The 17,266-nt window shown below is 34.4% G+C and overlaps 1 protein-coding gene across 4 annotated transcripts in view; it reads left to right on the top strand.

Moving 5' to 3' along the window:
• LRBA (LPS responsive beige-like anchor protein) overlaps window positions 1-17,266 on the top strand; it is a 764,390-nt gene that overhangs the window by 329,628 nt on the left and 417,496 nt on the right. The window lies entirely within an intron of this gene.

Below are 17,266 nucleotides of genomic sequence, written 5' to 3'. Positions count from 1 at the left end.
AGGACATTTTATATAGCTGTCACAACATGAAAAAGATACTGGAAAAGTAAACTCTAGAGGACCAATTTCATTTAAGAATATGGGTACAAAATTCTAACTAAAACTTGACCAACAATTTAACAATACAATGAAAGAATTATATAGTGTGTCCACTTAGAATTTACTCATGGAATCCAGAGATGGTTTAATGTTAAGATACTTAGCTACAAAATAAATTATATCAATAAATTAAAAATAGAAAAGTCATGTGAAGGTATCAATAAATGTAGAAAGAAGCATATGATAAATTTTAGCAACCCCCCTAATGTATGTAATAGTTTGAATATGATAAAGACTTTACTAAACATTTTAAATGGTGAAAGCCGGGGCGCCTGGGTGGCTCAGTCGTTAAGCGTCTGCCTTCGGCTCAGGTCATGATCCCAGGGTCCTGGGATCGAGCCCCGCATCGGGCTCCCTGCTCCGCGGGAAGCCTGCTTCTCCCTCTCCCACTCCCCCTGCTTGTGTTCCCTCTCTCGCTGTGTCTCTCTCTGTCAAATAAATAAATAAAATCTTAAAAAAATAAATAAATAAATAAATAAATGGTGAAAGCCATTTTTCTTTTTTTTCTTTTTTTTTTTTTTTTTTAAGATTTTATTTATTTATTTGACAGAGACACAGCGAGAGAGGGAACACAAGCAGGGGGAGAGTGAGAGGGAGAAGCAGGCTTCCCACAGAGCAGGGAGCCCGACATGGGGCTCGATCCCAGGACCCCGGGATCATGACCCGAGCTGAAGGCAGACGCTTAACGACTGAGCCACCCAGGCGCCCCAAAAAGCCATTTTTCTTAAAAAAAGAAGAGTGATCCCTACTATCACCGTTATATAACATTTTTTGATGTTTTTGTAAAGGTAAAATATAGTTAATGTAAATGCTAGAAAAGAAGAAATAATAATAATTTTAGATTTCTAATGCTATGGGGTAGGAAAATCTAAGAGATTCTTGAACATTTTTCTACCAGAATTAATAGGGACTTCGGTAAAATTATTGGATATAAGATAAATACGCAAAAAAATAATATCATTTGTTTGATGACTAGCAGGCAGTAGTCACTAAGAATGGAAATCAGTAATACAGTCTGTTTACAGTTAAGAAAAAAATACTATTTTGGGTCAAATTCTATAAGAATGCATGGATACTGTTTGGAACAAAACTATAAAAGCTTAATACAAAACAAAATATAAGCTACTGGAAAGTCATTCTGTGCTGGATTGTATATGTTGCTCTGTGTGTGTGTATGTGTGTGGGGGGGGACAGACAGAATCAATCAGAAATAAATTGATACTTATAGAAAGGTTGTTAAGAGTAACACAAGAACTCTTGTTTACCCTTCTCCTAGATTCTGTGATTCTTAGTTTTATTATATTTACTTTTCTCCCTCTTTTTATGTTTTTCTGAATTTGAGAGCAAGCTGAAGTCATAGCGATCTTCTCTTTTTAATTTCTTCAGTGAAAATTTCCTATGCCTGTTCTCTGTTTTAATTCTGTACAGTCCTGTATATTCTACACAGTTATTAAATCAGAAAATTAACATTGGTTATAACTAATATTACATTGGTTATTATTTAATCTACAGACCTTACTCATGTTTTCTCAGTTTTCTCCATAATACCCTTTGTAGTCAAAATGAGGTAATTTTAATGTCATAAAAATGTCAGTTTTTCTCACATAAATAAATTCAGTGCAATATCCATTAGTATATACCGTTCATTAAAAAAAACAGTGGAGTAATTTGACACTTAAGTATCCCTTTAAAAATGTCCAAATATTAAATACTTTCAAATTATATATTCAGATATCCAAATATCCAGATAAAATGGGAAAATAAATGCTTTTATATAGCCCTAAGATTTATGAAAAAAGAATATTGAAGATGTACTTGCCTTTCCGGATATATAGTACTAATTAATACTATAAAAGACAGCATATCCAAAAAAATCTTCCCTATGGAATAAGGAAAAAGGGATGAAAGATGACATAGTATATATTTTAGGAAAATATTTAGAAAACTATAAAAGTGGAACTAAGGCATATGAGGGAAATTTCTAACCAAGACAGGCACTTCTATTAGAAACTATAAAAGTAAATAGCTGTTACTACACATAACATTAAGCTGAGGAAAGATATCAACAAATGTGAAGACATAATGGACTGTGGAAAGACTGATAAATTAATATGTTCACTATATTAATAATTTTTGTGAAAGGATCAAAAAACCCAAAGACATATATTCAGAGGATTTGAATAGGAATTTCACTGAAGAATGTAAGTAAGCAGTAAGATATAAAATGATAATCAAAAACACAAATATTCAAGGAAATGCAAATTTCAGAAATCATGATCTTTCACTTCTCTGTTATCAGATTGGGATAAAGTAGAGTGATAAGTAAATAGAGTGATGTACTCCTGAAGAAGATAGAGGAGATGGGCAGTGGTATTTTTTTATATTTTTAGTGGAAATGTACATTTTAAGTGTTGGGCCATATGTATTTTGATAATTATATAGATACACACAAATACTCATTTACCCAATATTCCTATTCTGTCAGTATATTTTTTGGAAATAAAAAGTACTAGTATATAAGGATATACAAAGAAGGCTCTTCATTGCAGCATTGTATGTAAACTAACAGGTAAAACTGAGGAAAAAACAGAAGTAAAAGTCTCTGTGACAAAACAAAACAAAAACCAGTATTTTCTCAAAGAATAGGAGGTTAGTAAATTATGATAAAATTACGTGGTCAATGGCTTATTTTTTTAAATAAGAGCTTTATTCATGTCATTGTATTTTAAATTGCATATTTCAATTTGTAGCCTGTTATGAAGGCTGAGGACATAAGTCGTCTTATTTTTTTTTTTCATTTTTTTCTCTTCACTTCCCAATTTTTAAAGTTATACTTTAATTTTCATATTGTCTAAATATATAACATTCATGTTTTACAATCACTGATAGTACTTGAGTGATTGAAAATATTTAAATGGATTCATTACCCCTCCTTTTATTAGTCATAGTTTCATTGATTCTAGGTTCCTTCTTTATTTTTATTAAAGATTTTATTTATTTATTTGACAGAGAGAGAGAGAATACAAGCAGGGGGAGCGGCAGGCAGAGGGAGAACCAGGCTCCCACTGAGCAGAGACCCCGATGTGGGGCTTGATCCCAGGACCCTGGGATCATGACCTGAGCTGAAGGCAGACGCTTAACCAACTGACCCACCCAGGCAGCCCTAGGCTCCTTCTTTAGACTCAATTCTTAATTGGCTTAGGTTTCATCATTTTTTTCCCACACAAGGGTTCATGTGTGCTGTACAATGAAAATTTTTTCATGTTTAAGAACATTTGCCTTCTGTCTTTATATTTGAATGACATCCTGATGAGTTTAATATTCTTGGCTAACACTTGCATTCGTTTAGAATTTTGTAGACATTCCTTCTTTGTCTTCTGGCTTCAAATGTTCTTTCAGAGAAGTTTGAGGCCAGTCTGATATTAGCCCTCAATCGACTGTTTGCTTCTATAGCCCTCAATCGACTATTTGCCTATGAAGTTCATCTCTGTAACAGCAGTATGGCTCAATATTGAACATCATTTATCACATTTTCCTGGGACATGGTCTTTTGTTATTATCTGCAAATTCACATTTTTCCTTCAGTTCTTGAAATTATATTTTGAAATATTTTTTCTTTTTTTAAAGATTCTTAAAAATTTATTTATTAGAGAACGGAGCTAGAAGAGAGAACACGAGTGGGGGGGAGAGGCACAGAGAGAGGGAGGAGCGGACTCCCCATTGAGCAGGGAGGGAGTCTGATGTGGGGCTTGATCCCAGGACCCCCAAAATCATGACCTGAGCCGAAGGCAGACACTTAACTGACTGAGCCACCCAGGTACTCCTGAAATATTTTTTCTTTTTCTTTTTTTTTTTTTTTAAAGATTTTATTTATTTATTCATGAGAGACAGAGAGAGAGAGGCAGAGGGAGAAGCAGGCTCCCAAGGAGCAGGGAGCCCGATGCAGGACTCGATCCCAGGACCCTGGGATCATGACCTGAGCCGAAGGCAGATGCTTAACCATCTGAGCCACCCAGGCGCCCCTCCTGAAATATTTTTTCAATTTTATTTTCTTTATCTTTAGTTAGCAACACAATCTATGTCAGATATGCCTTTTTGTCTTTCGTATCTATCAGTTATTTCTTTTTGTGCTTTCTTTGATCTCTGGCCATCAGTAATTAAGTTTTTAGTGTTTCATTTTGTTTGTAATGCCCAATCTTTGTAATTTATTCGTCTCTAATGATTATGTTTTGTTCTTTATTTAGGTCTTCAACTTCTCTCTTTATCTTACTTACTTATTTTAACTTTTATTTTTTTGTGTGTTTGAGTTATATTTTTGTTAGGTTGTTCATTAGAAGAAGATAATCTTGGGGTATTTTTTTTGTCACATTCTCTTAGGATTCATTGTCATTTGCATAGAATCTTTCAGTTTTATATAAAAATTTTATTATTAGGTCGTTTTTATTTTATTTATTTTTTTAAAAGATTTTATTTATTTATTTGAGAGAGAGAGGGAGTGAACAGGCATGAGCAGGGGGAAGAGGCAGAGGGAGAAGCAGACTCTCTGCTGATCAAGGAGCCTGATGTGGGGCTTGATCCCAGGACCCTGAGATCATGACCTGAGCTGAAGGCAGACGCTTAACCGACTGAGCCACCCAGGCGCCCCTATTAGGTCGTTTTTAATGTATTCATTGATTGGTGATATATTTTTGCATTGCTACCATGCTTTTACTTTTCATCTTGTTCATTCTTAGAATGTTCTGCCCAGATAGTCTGTTTTGTTTAGACAAAGAGAATATCTTAATCACTTCTTTCCTTCTCTCCACTGTATGTAAAGCTAATTTTTTCCCTTTCTGAACTACAGTTTGATGTTTGTAATTTGATATTTGCCCAATATTGTGCAGCTTATCATGAAGAGAGGGAGAGAGATCTTTGAAATAGGTGAGGAGGCTTTCTTAGCACACCTAAGTTTTGCTTTCTTTTGTAAGGTTTTAGGTATCTTCTGCCATGTTTGTCCCATCTTATTAGAAGCTATGGACAATTGTCATAAAGGAAAAATGTGCTTAGGTTTTGAATCATTATTCGTCATTACAGAAAATAATCTCGAGTCTACTTCTGTCCTGAGAAATTAGGCCTATATTTTTGCTTCCTTGCTTCATCAGTTTTTGCTCTGTAGGTTTTTCTAGCATCTTCAATTAGAAGATGCAAAGAATAACAATATGTGCCCAGTTTGTTTCTCTCCATATATGAAGGTGTTAAGAAAATTTCTCAGAATTTTGTCAACTTAATAGTATTGCTTTGGGCACATGGGACATAGTTAAGAACTAAACTTTGCTGCACCCTTAGCTCTAGTTCTAGTATCTTTATTTTCTTCATGGCAACCAATTATTTAATGTTTGGTGCTTTATGTTATGTTTCTTTTGTTGCTTGGTTATTTTTTATTAATTTTTTTTGTTCAAAAATTTTTTTGTTTGCTAATTTTTTTAGGAATTGAAGGAAGAAAAAAAGTTTTTAATTGCCATTTCAGCCTACCATTCTAACCTGGAACTTATTCCTTAGTGTCCTTTCTAAGTAATTATGGAGAAGTTACTTTGTGACTCTTGGTTGAGATTGTAGTTCATTCTTTTAATTCATTCCTTTAAAAATTTTTTAGTTATGATGGTAGTGGTGTTATATGTGTTTTTATGTGTATGAATGAGAGAGAATGAGGAAGGAGAAAACATGGAATTGACAAGAGGAAAAATACTTCTAAAACAGTGTTATGCAAGAGATTAAAGTGAGTGGACCAAGAGAGTGTGTGTGTGCACGTGTGCATGTGCACAGTTCAAATGAGGGATGATGGTGACAACACTAGCTCATAATGCTTGAGTCCTTATGTTGTGTGAGGAACTTTATGGGTGCTTTGTAGGTTTTAACTAATTTAATCTTTACAGTAAAGCCCTGAGGTGGAACTGTTATATCTCATTTTATGAATGAGAAAACAGCATAAAAACACAGAGTTACAACTAGAATCCAGATCTAGGCAGTTTATCTCTTAATCTGAAATCTATGTATTTGGCTCACATTTTATTAGATTTCTGTAGAATGTGTAAATAGGATTTAATCTTTGTCAAACACAGCAGCTTTATTCTGAGCTGTTTAGTTTTATGCTTTATCTAGTACAGTTTTCATTTTAATCTTTATCATCTTGTTATGAGATTTGCAATATTGTATAGTAATATTATAAAGCATGATAATAAAATACCAAAATAAAAACAAATATTTCTAAACAAATTTTATTGTTACTTAAATTTTTAATAGAGAAAATATATTTGTTCAACTGTTCCATATGAGATTCACGTTTAAGAGACCAAACATGTTTTATATACTAGTCTTTTATTTTCATAGAAAAATAATTCCCTTTGTTTATATCAAAAAAAACCCCAATTAATTGAGGCATGCTCATGTTTAATATATTTCTAACTATATTGCTTTGAAATCTGAAAAAATACTCTACATGATGCATATTTTTTTCCTAGACAGCTTATATTGTAAAGGTTATCTATATGCAGCCTTGAATTCATGCTATGCAGTCTTTAATGATATATCTGAACTTTATCTACTGCTAGTTAGTTCCTCCTGCAAAAAAGAGATGTTGTCATGTATTTAATGTACCATTTGTGGTTGTAAAATAGCTGACTTGTTTCATTTATTATCAGGGGATTGGTGACAGTGTAGATCTGAAATGCACATCTCTTTAGTTCATTGCATGATTATCATTGGAGTGGGATATCCTTGACATCTTTTGTTTTTGATTTATGTAGATGTTCCTTAAGTGTCATGACATCATTGATTAGGTGTACATCTTAACTTTCTTTTTTAATCTTACAGCTGTAAAAGGAATGTTTATTAAAAATTATGTTGTGAGAAACATTGGACCCTCTTTGTAAATATGGTATATGTATTGGGTGTACACAGTTTACAACAACATTTTTGTTAAAAAATTTGTCTATCGAAGTAGTTTATTTAAACTCATGACGTATCTGTAAAACTTGTAATCAAGATTGTCACATAACAATTTAATTTTTAGGCATGTATGGAAGTTAAAATCCACTTCAATAAGAATTTCTTAATGTCTTTTTGGCTGATGTTCCTTTGAGTTTCATGTACCGTACAGTAGAACTCACTCACTTAGCTTCAATGAAACTGCAAATTAGTGTCCAGGTAGCTTATTTGAAGTAATAAAAACAGATGTTTTTATGAAAATAAGACCATGAAATGACTTCATTAATTCTTAATATAGCAGTCTATACATTTTTTAGATGAACAATTTAAATATATTTTCACATTAGTGAACAAACTATTTTTCAATAAAATGGTGAACTTTTTTTTTTTTTTTTTGCCAGTTTAAGTACTTTAAAGATTTTAAAAATTAATAAACAGTTCTATGGTATCACATATTTATGCCCATACCAAGGATAAAATAAATCCTCATAATAGTCTTTTGAGGTAAATATTGTTATCATCATCATCCAACTTTTACAGATAAGGAAACCTGAAACGGAGAGGTTAAGTGATTTGTTCTGGGTCATACAGCTAATATGTGGTAAAGCTAGGATTTGGATATAGATCTCAGTTTTAAGTTTTAAAATATCTGAGATATTTTTCTTTGTATTGTATAAGACTCTAATTTAATTTTATGCAAATACTTTAGGCAGTTTTTCCAAAATCATTTGTTTTTTGGTCAGTGAAGCTTTCTTTGTATCATATTACAATGTTATTTGTTAGGGCTTATTTCAAATGATTCTTTTGTGTTTCATACATTTTTTTTTTCCTTATTGATCATCACAGTCATTAAACTAATGCTTTTTTTGTTTTGTTTTGTTGGGTGTTTTTACTTATCATTATGAAAATTTAAATATTATAAAAGTAAAAGATTAATGAACATTCATCATTTAGATTTAACAGTTATAACATTTTGCCACATATGCTTGTTTTTTTTTATCAAAGTGTTTTAAAGCAAATTGCAGACTTTGTGACAATTGACCACTTAATACTTCAGTATAAATTTCTAAAGCATGAGACTACTTCCCTATGTAATTACATCATTATCATTTGTAAAAAGAAGTAATAATTTACTAATATCTCTAATATCTAGTCTATAGTCAAATTTGCCTCTTAGTGCAAAAATGTCATTATCAGCTACTTGTCCTGATAAAGATCCCTTCAAGGACTGTAAATTATAATTAGTTGTTAGGTGTCTTTAGGTTTTTTTTTTTTTTTTTAATTTGGATCAACCAAATCCTACAGAAAAGTAAAAAGTTCTTTACAACATAATGTAAAAAAATTTAATGACATATAATTCACATACCATACAGTGTATCCATCTTAATGTACATTTCCTTGGCTTTTAGTGTATTCAGAATTGTGCAATTATCACAAAATTTTTTAATTTTTTTATTAACACATAATGTATTATTTGTTTCAGGGGTACAGGTCTGTGATTCATCAGTCTTATACAATTCACAGCACTCACCTTAGCACATACCCTACCCAGTGTCCATCACCTAGCCACCCTATCCCTCCCACCGCCCTCCCCTCCAGCAACCCTCAGTTTGTTTCCTGAGATTAAGAGTCTCTTATGGTTTGTCTCCCTCTCTGGTTTCGTCTTGTTTCATTTTTCCCTCCCTTCCCCTATGATCCTCTGTCTTGTTTCTCAAAATCCTCGAATCAGTGAGATCATATGATACTTACCTTTCTCTGATTGACTTATTTCGCTTAGCATAATACCCTCTAGTTCCATCCACGTTGTTGCAAATGGCAAGATTTCATTTTTTTTTTTGACGGTTGCATAATATTCCATTGTATATCTATACCACATCTTCTTTATCCATTCACCTGTTGATGGACATCTAGGCTCTTTTCATAATTTGCTATTGTGGACATTGCTGCTATAAACATTGAGGTGCATGTGCCCCTTCAGATCACTACATTTGTATCTTTGGGGTAAATACCTAGTAATGCAATTGCTGCGTCATAGGGTAGCTCTATTTTCAACTTCTGAGGAACCTCCACACTGTTTTCCACAGTGGCTATACCAGCTTGCATTCCCACCCACAGTGTAGGAGGGTTCCCCTTTCTCTGCATCCTCGCCAACATCTGTCATTTCCTGACTTGTTAATTTTAGCCATTCTGACTGGTGTGAGGTGGTATCTCATTGAGGTTTTGATTTGGATTTCCTTGATGCCGAGCGATGTTGAGCACTTTTTCATGAGTCTGTTGGCCATTTGGATGTCTTCTTTGGAAAAATGTCTGTTCATGTCTTCTGCCCATTTCTTGATTGGATCATTTGTTCTTTGGGTGTTGAGTTTGATAAGTTCTTTATAGATTTTGGATACTAGCCCTTTATCTGATATGTCATTTGGAAATATCTTCTCCCATTCTGTTGGTTGTCTTTTGGTTTTGTTGACTGTTTCCTTTGCTGTGAAAAGCTTTTTATCTTGATGAAGTCCCAATAGTTCATTTTTGCCCTTGCTTCCCTTGCCTTTGGCAATGTTTCTAGGAAGAAGTTGCTGCGGCTGAGGTCAAAGAGGTTGCTGCCTGTGTTCTCTTCTAGGATTTTGATGAATTCCTGTCTCACATTTAGGTCTTTCATCTATTTTGAGTCTATTTTTGTGTATGGTGTAGGGAAATGGTCCAGTTTCATTCTTCGGCATGTGGCTGTCCAATTTTTCCAACACCATTTGTTGAAGAGACTGTCTTTTTTTCCATTGGACATTCTTTCCTGCTTTGTCGAAGATTAGTTGACCATAGAGTTGAGGGTCCATTTCTGGGCTCTCTATTCTGTTCCGTTGATCTGTGTGTCTGTTTTTGTACCAGTACCATGCTGTCTTGATGATGACAGCTTTGTAATAGAGCTTGAAGTCTGGAATTGTGATGCCACCAGCTTTGCTTTTCTTTTTCCACAGTCCTCTGGCTATTCGGGGTCTTTTCTGGTTCCATACAAATTTTAGGATTATTTGTTCCATTTCCTTAAAAGAACTTGATGGTATTTTGATAGGGATTGCATTGAATGTATAGATTGCTCTAGGTAGCATAGACATATTGAGAATATTTGTTCTTCCAATCAAGAGCGTGGAATGTTTTTCCATTTCTTTGTGTCTTCCTCAGTTTCTTTCATGAGTGTTCTATAGTTTTCTGTGTACAGATCCTTTGCCTCTGGTTAGATTTATTCCTAGGTATCTTTTGCTTTTGGGTGCAATTGTAAATGGGATCGACTCCTTAATTTCTACTTCTTCTGTCTTGTTGGTGTATAGAAATGCCACTGATTTCTGTGCATTGATTTTATATCCTGCCACTTTACTGAATTCTTGTAAGAGTTCTAGCAGTTTTGGGGTGGACTCTTTTGGCCACTAGAGTGACGTCCCTCAGCGGAGCAGACTTCTAAAGGTTCCGATTTTGTGCTCGCTGCTCTATCACTTGCCGGTAGCCAGCTGTCGGAGGCTCCCTCCCCACCGCGGTCTGTCTTCCCGTATATCGCCTCGGATTCACTTCTCCTCACGTCCTACCTTCCAGAAAGTGGTCGCTTTTCTGTTCATGGGATTGCTGCTATTCTTTTCTTCGATCTCCTGTTGAGTTTGTAGATATTCTGAATGGTTTGATAACTATCAAACTGAATTCCTGGGACCAGGCGAAATTTAGGTCTCCTAGTCCTCCACCATCTTGCTCCTCCTCCCAATCATCACAATTTTTATTATCCTAAAAACAAACCCTCTACCTATTATCAGTCACTCTCCATTTTCTCCAGATTTAGACAGTTATTCATCTGCTTTCTGTCTCTACAGCTTTGGCTATTCGTATAATTGAAATCGTAGTATCATGTAATATGTGGTGTTTTGTGACTGTCCTTTTGTTAGCATAATGTTTTCAAGGGTCATTCAAGTTGTAGCTCTTCTAGGGATAAAAAAAATAGGGAGTCTGTTCTGTCCTACAAAAAGATAATTACTTTCCAGAATTTAGTTCATTTTTATAACTTTGCTGTTTGTCATTGTTAGGAGTGGGGCAGTAGATTCTTCAAACTTTGGTGTATTCTTTAAGAGGCCAACATCCTGTGAGTTTTTTTTTTAACTTTAAAAAAATTGCTACTATATTCATATTTCTAACCACACAAAAGAGGTTACAGGAAAAACTGCATTGCAGCATTTTCTCGTGGGAATCTGCATTTTCAGATTTTGCATTTTGGCTTTTTTTCCCAGAGATATTCAATACAGGGAATACAAATATGCCCTTTTTACAGTAATGAATGCATGTTATACATTCTGTTTTCTTGCATCTGCTGTTCCTTTTTAACTTAAAACTGTATCTTAGCATTGTCAGTATATACTGAGTGTCCTCATTTTTTTTTCCTTTATTTTATACAGTAATTGTAATTTTTGGATATCTCTCTGTGTATAATTATTATTATAATGCTAGGTTCCATAATTAAGCATTTATGTTTTTCCTAGTCTCATCGAATTACGAAAAGTGCTACAGTTACAATTTTGTAGTCTTCATTTTGTTGGTATTTATGTCTATAAGTGGCTACTGAATTTTCTGTGTTACTTTATTAAGATTATATTTTTTTACTATGAAATCTATAATAATGCTGTATGTTAATAATTTTTTTTAGATTCTCTTATATTACATGGGTAAATCCTACCAGATTGAGCATTTTTTTTAAACAAAACGAATTCTTACATTTAAAATGCTTTTTATAATTATTCATAAGTGATGTTGCTTTCCTTTTTATATATACTGATGTTATAAAATATATATAGATTATTTTTAAAAAATGTTTCAAATAGCCAAGAGTTGGACTTATTTATTGATGGTTGACTTAATTGTTTTCTAATTCATTAGCATGTTTTGGTAACTATATTTTTCTCTTCTTTTACATTCATTTTGGGTCCCCCCCCCTTTTTTTGTTAATTTAAATGCTTAGTTTCACTCCTTTTTAAGATGATTGTAATTCTGAGGACAGCAGTGATCTCATCCTATTGTTTTCACATGACATTCTCATTATTGTTAGTTTGTAAATAGTATAGTTTTTGGTTCAGTAGTTGTTTAATATCCAAGAGGATTGTCCTTTGTTGTTTTTTCAAATTTGGTATTCTTATTTCCCTGCATTAGGAGCACATAGTATGATATGTAGAGTTTCTAACTTTGAAATTTATTGAGCATTTGTCATTGGCCTAATGTGATTTTAAGTTATACTTAAAGCTTTTTTATAATTAATTAAACTACAATACTCTGATGTATAATCATGGTAAATTTTCCATTGGGGATTTTTAAAGGACTCGGAAATGATATCTGTCCCCTTTGAAATGATAAATATACTAGGGTGTTCTTTAAGATGTTCAGTAATGCATGATTAGCTCTATGAAAATTAAAGTTGGAAATTGTGTTAGGGATCTGGCAGTAGAACACAGTATATCAAGAGTCCAGGGCCTGATGGATTCCCTGGGGAATTTTACCAAACATTCAAAGAAGAAATAATACCTATTCTCCTGAAGCTGTTTCAAAAAATAGAAACAGAAGGAAAGCTTCCAGACTCATTCTATGAGGCCAGCATTACCTTAATCCCCAAACCAGGCAAAGACCCCATCAAAAAGGAGAATTTCAGACGGATATCCCTGATGAATATGGATTCCAAAATCCTCAACAAAATCCTAGCTAATAGGATCCAACAGTACATTAAAAGGATCATCCACCACGACCAAGTGGGATTTATCCCCAGGATGCAAGGGTCGCTCAACATTTGCAAATCAGTCAGTGTGATAGAACACATTAATAAGAGGAAAGAGAAGAACCGTGTGGTCCTCTCAGTTGATGCAGAAAAAGCATTTGACAAAATACAGCATCCGTTCCTGATTAAAACTCTCCAGAGTATAGGGATAGAGGGAACATTCCTCAAGTTTATAAAATCCATCTATGAAAAACCCACAGCGAATATCATCCTCAATGGGGAAAAGCTGAGAGCCTTTCCCTTAAGATCAGGAACACGTCAAGGATGCCCACTCTCGCCAGTATTGTTCAACATAGTACTAGAAGTCCTGGTAACAGCAGTCAGACAACAAAAAGAAATAAAAGGTATTCAAATTGGCAAAGAAGAAGTCAAACTCTCTCTCTTCACAGATGACATGATACTTCATGTGGAAAACCCAAAAGACTCCACCCCCAAATTACTAGAACTCATACAGCAATTTGGCAATGTTGCAGGGTACAAAATCAATGCACAGAAATCAGTTGCTTTCTTATACACTAACAATGCAACTTCAGAAAGAAATTAGAGAAACGATTCCATTTACAATAGCACCAAAAACCATAAGATACCTCGGAATAAAGCTAACCAAAGACGTAAAGGATCTATACTCTAGAAACTAGAGAACACTCATGAAAGAAATTGAAGAAGACACAAAAAGATGAAAAACATTCCATGTTCGTGGATCGGAAGAATAAACATTGTTAAAATGTCTATGCTACCCCGAGCAATCTATACCTTCAACGCCATCCCAATCAAAGTTCCAATGACATTTTTCAAAGTGCTGGAACAAACAATCCTAAAATTTGTATGGAATCAGAAAAGACCCCAAATCGCCAAGGAGATGTTGAAAAAGAAAAACAAAGCTGGGGGCGTCACGTTGCCCGATTTCAAGCTATATTACAAAGCTGTGATCACCAAGACAGCATGGTACTGGCACAAAAACAGACATAGAGACCAATGGAACAGAATAGGGAGCCCTGATATGGACCCTCAACTCTGTGGTCAAATAATCTTCAACAAAGCAGGAAAAAATATGCAGTGGAAAAAAGACAGTCTCTTCAATAAATGGTGCTGGGAAAATTGGACAGCCACATGCAGAAGAATGAAACTCGACCATTCTCTAACACCATTCACAAAGATAAACTCAAAGTGGATGAAAGACCTCAATGTGAGACAGGAATCCATCAAAATCCTAGAGGAGAACATAGGTAGTAACCTCTTCGACATCGGCCACAGCAACTTCTTTCAAGATACATCTCCAAAGGCTAGTGAAACAAAAGCAAAAATGAACTTTTGGGACTTCATCAAGATAAAAAACTTCTGCACAACAAAGAAAGCAGTCAACAAAACAAAGAGGCAACCCACAGAATGGGAGAAGCTATTTGCAAATGACACTACAGATAAGGGGCTGGTATCCAAGATCTATAAAGAACTTCTCAAACCCTACACCCAAAAAACAAATAATCAACTCAAAAAATGGGCAGAAGACATGAACAGACACTTCTCTAAAGAAGACATACAAATGGCTAACAGACACATGAAAAAATGTTCATCATCATTGGCCATAAGGGAAATTCAAATCAAAACCACATTGAGATACCACGTTACACAGTTAGAATGGCAAAAGTTGACAAGGCAAGAAACAACAAATGTTGGAGAGGTTGTGGAGAAAGGGGAACCCTCTTACACTGTTGGTGGGAATGCAAGCTGGTATAGCCACTTTGGACAACAGTGTGGAGGTTCCTCAAAAAAATTAAAAATAGAGCTACTCTATGACCCAGCAATTGCACTACTGGGTATTTACTCCAAAGACACAGATGTAGTGAAAAGAAGGGCCATATGCACCCCAATGTTCATAGCAGCAATGTTCGCAATAGCCAAACTGTGGAAAGAGCCGAGATGCCCTTCAACAGATGAATGGATAAAGAAGGTGTGGTCCATGTATACAATGGAATATTACTCAGCCATCAGAAAGGATGAATACCCAACTTTTACATCAACATGGATGGGACTGGAGGAGATTATGCTAAGTGAAATAAGTCAAGCAAAGTCAATTATCATATGGTTTCACTTATTTGTGGAACATAAGGAATAGCATGGAGGACATTAGGAGAAGGAAGGGAAAAAGGAAGAGGGGGAATCGGAGGGGGAGACAAACCATGAGAGACTATGGACTCTGAGAAACAAACTTAGAGGGGAGGGGTGTGGGGGGATGTGTTAGCCCAGTGATGGGTGTTAAGGGGGGCACGTACTGCATGGAGCACTGGGTATTATCCGAAAACAATGACTCGTGGATCACTGCATCAAAAACTGATGATGTAATGTATGGTGATTAACATAACATAATAAAATAAAAACTAATGATGTATTATATGGTGGCTAACGTAACATAATAAAATAAAATAAAATGAAAAAAATGAAAAAAAAACACAGTATAAGAGATTTTTGAGATTCTTGTAGGTGATTTTCTGGATTTTCTAAGAGGAATAGATTTATAAATTCATCATTGTAGACATTTGTATGACCAAAATAACAAGCAATAAAACTGAAAATAAGGTTAGAAAAAATTTTGGTTGAAGTATAAAGTACTAATGTTTAAATATATAAAAATATAAATAAAGGAAAGAAGGAGACTGGAAAGAGAGTACTACTTGTCAATAATGGAAAATGCAAATTAAAGTGAAAAAACTGTTCTTTTTATACCTGGTATGCTAGCAAGTTAGTAGGAAAATTGAATGGTCATGTTACTTGTGACATTATTACTTGATTACATTCTTTTGGAAAGCTCTTTGAAATGAGGCCTATCGTTAAGTTTTATTTAGAATTTTTTATGTAAATAATTTTGCACAAAACAGTCATATCATTGGACATATCACCATCGTAAGTATAATAGAAAAATACTGGAAAATGTCATGATGTCCAAAAGTTAACAAAAAGCCAGGAAATCGTGGCAGATCCAGTTTGCGGAGATTTGAGAATTCATTAAAATATCTATGTTATTAATTTGATTTTTAAAATATAAGATTCATAATTGCCTTCTGGTTGTAACTAATGCATGGATATTGTCAAAGTTTAGGATGTCACTGGATAAGTAACACAGTTTCTATTTTAGTATTTATTCTTTTACTAATACCTATTTTTTTCTTTAAAAATGTTTTTTTTAAAAAAATGATTACAGTTTTGGGTGAAAAAGTGATAGATTGCTTAGCACAGTTCAGTCTTAAAGATAAAAAGTAATTTAGATGTTCCAAACCTGAATTACATATTGCCTGCCCATGCTCAGATTCCTTGTCAAAGTCATAGTAATTCTTCCAGTCTTCTAGACTTTAAAACTGATAATCACAACCAGAGCAAAAACAGATATATTGGTCTTTATCAAAATTAACAATGTTTGGGATTTAAAATATACTGTGAAGAAAGAGAACAGTCGACCCACAGAATGGAAGAATGTATTTGCAAATCTTATATCTAATAAGGGTTTAATGTCTGGAATATATAAATGACTTTTACATTTCAACAATAACGAGTGACCTCCCTCCTCCTGCCTCTGGACAACATGGAAATTGTACTTGCTTTGCTCCTTTCCTTCTCCCAGTATACCTCACCCTCTTCCTTGTCAGTCTGGGCCCAAGAATGGCTTTTGCAAAGAAGGATGGCAAGAAGGGCTGTTCTGCCATTAGTGAGGTAGTGGCCAGAGAATACACAAATCGCTATTCACAAGCAAATCCATGGAGGGGCTGGCCTTTAAGAAGCATGTCCCTTGGGGCACTGAAAGATATCCAGAAATTTGCTGTTAAGGATGGCACCTCCCAATGTGTGCATTGACACCAGGCTCAACAAAGCAGTCAGGGCTAATGGAATAAGGAATGTCTCATGCTGTATCTATATGCTGTTATGCAGAAGACATAAAGAAGATGAAGAACCACCAGAGAAGCTGTATACATTGTTTACATATGTACCTGTCACCAGTTTCAAAAATATGTGGACAGTGTGAATGAGAACTGCTGATTGTCAAATAGTTATAACATTGCTAGATAGATAGATCAAAAAATATAACATGATTTAAAAATACGGAGAGGATTTGAATAGATATTTCTCCAAGGATGATACACAAATGGCCATATTAAGCACATGAAAAGATGCTCAACTTCGTTATTCATTAAGGAAATGAAAATCAAAACCACAGTGGGATACTACTTCAAACCACTAAGATAGTTATAATCAAAAAGTCAGGTAATAACAAGAGTTGGTGAAGATGTAATGAAGTTATAATCCCCATATGCTAGTGGTGGGAATGTTAAATGGTGCAGCTAAGTTGAAAAACAGTTTGGCAGTTCCTCAAGTGGTTAAACAGAGTTACCATATGACCCAGTAATTCTACTCTTAGGTATATATCCAACAGTATTG

The sequence above is a fragment of the Halichoerus grypus genome, chromosome 3 (assembly GCF_964656455.1).
Source record: "Halichoerus grypus chromosome 3, mHalGry1.hap1.1, whole genome shotgun sequence".
Classification (NCBI taxonomy): domain Eukaryota; kingdom Metazoa; phylum Chordata; class Mammalia; order Carnivora; family Phocidae; genus Halichoerus; species Halichoerus grypus.
The sequence above is the reverse complement of the archived record's forward strand: the minus strand, read 5'-3'. Positions and strand labels throughout refer to the sequence as shown.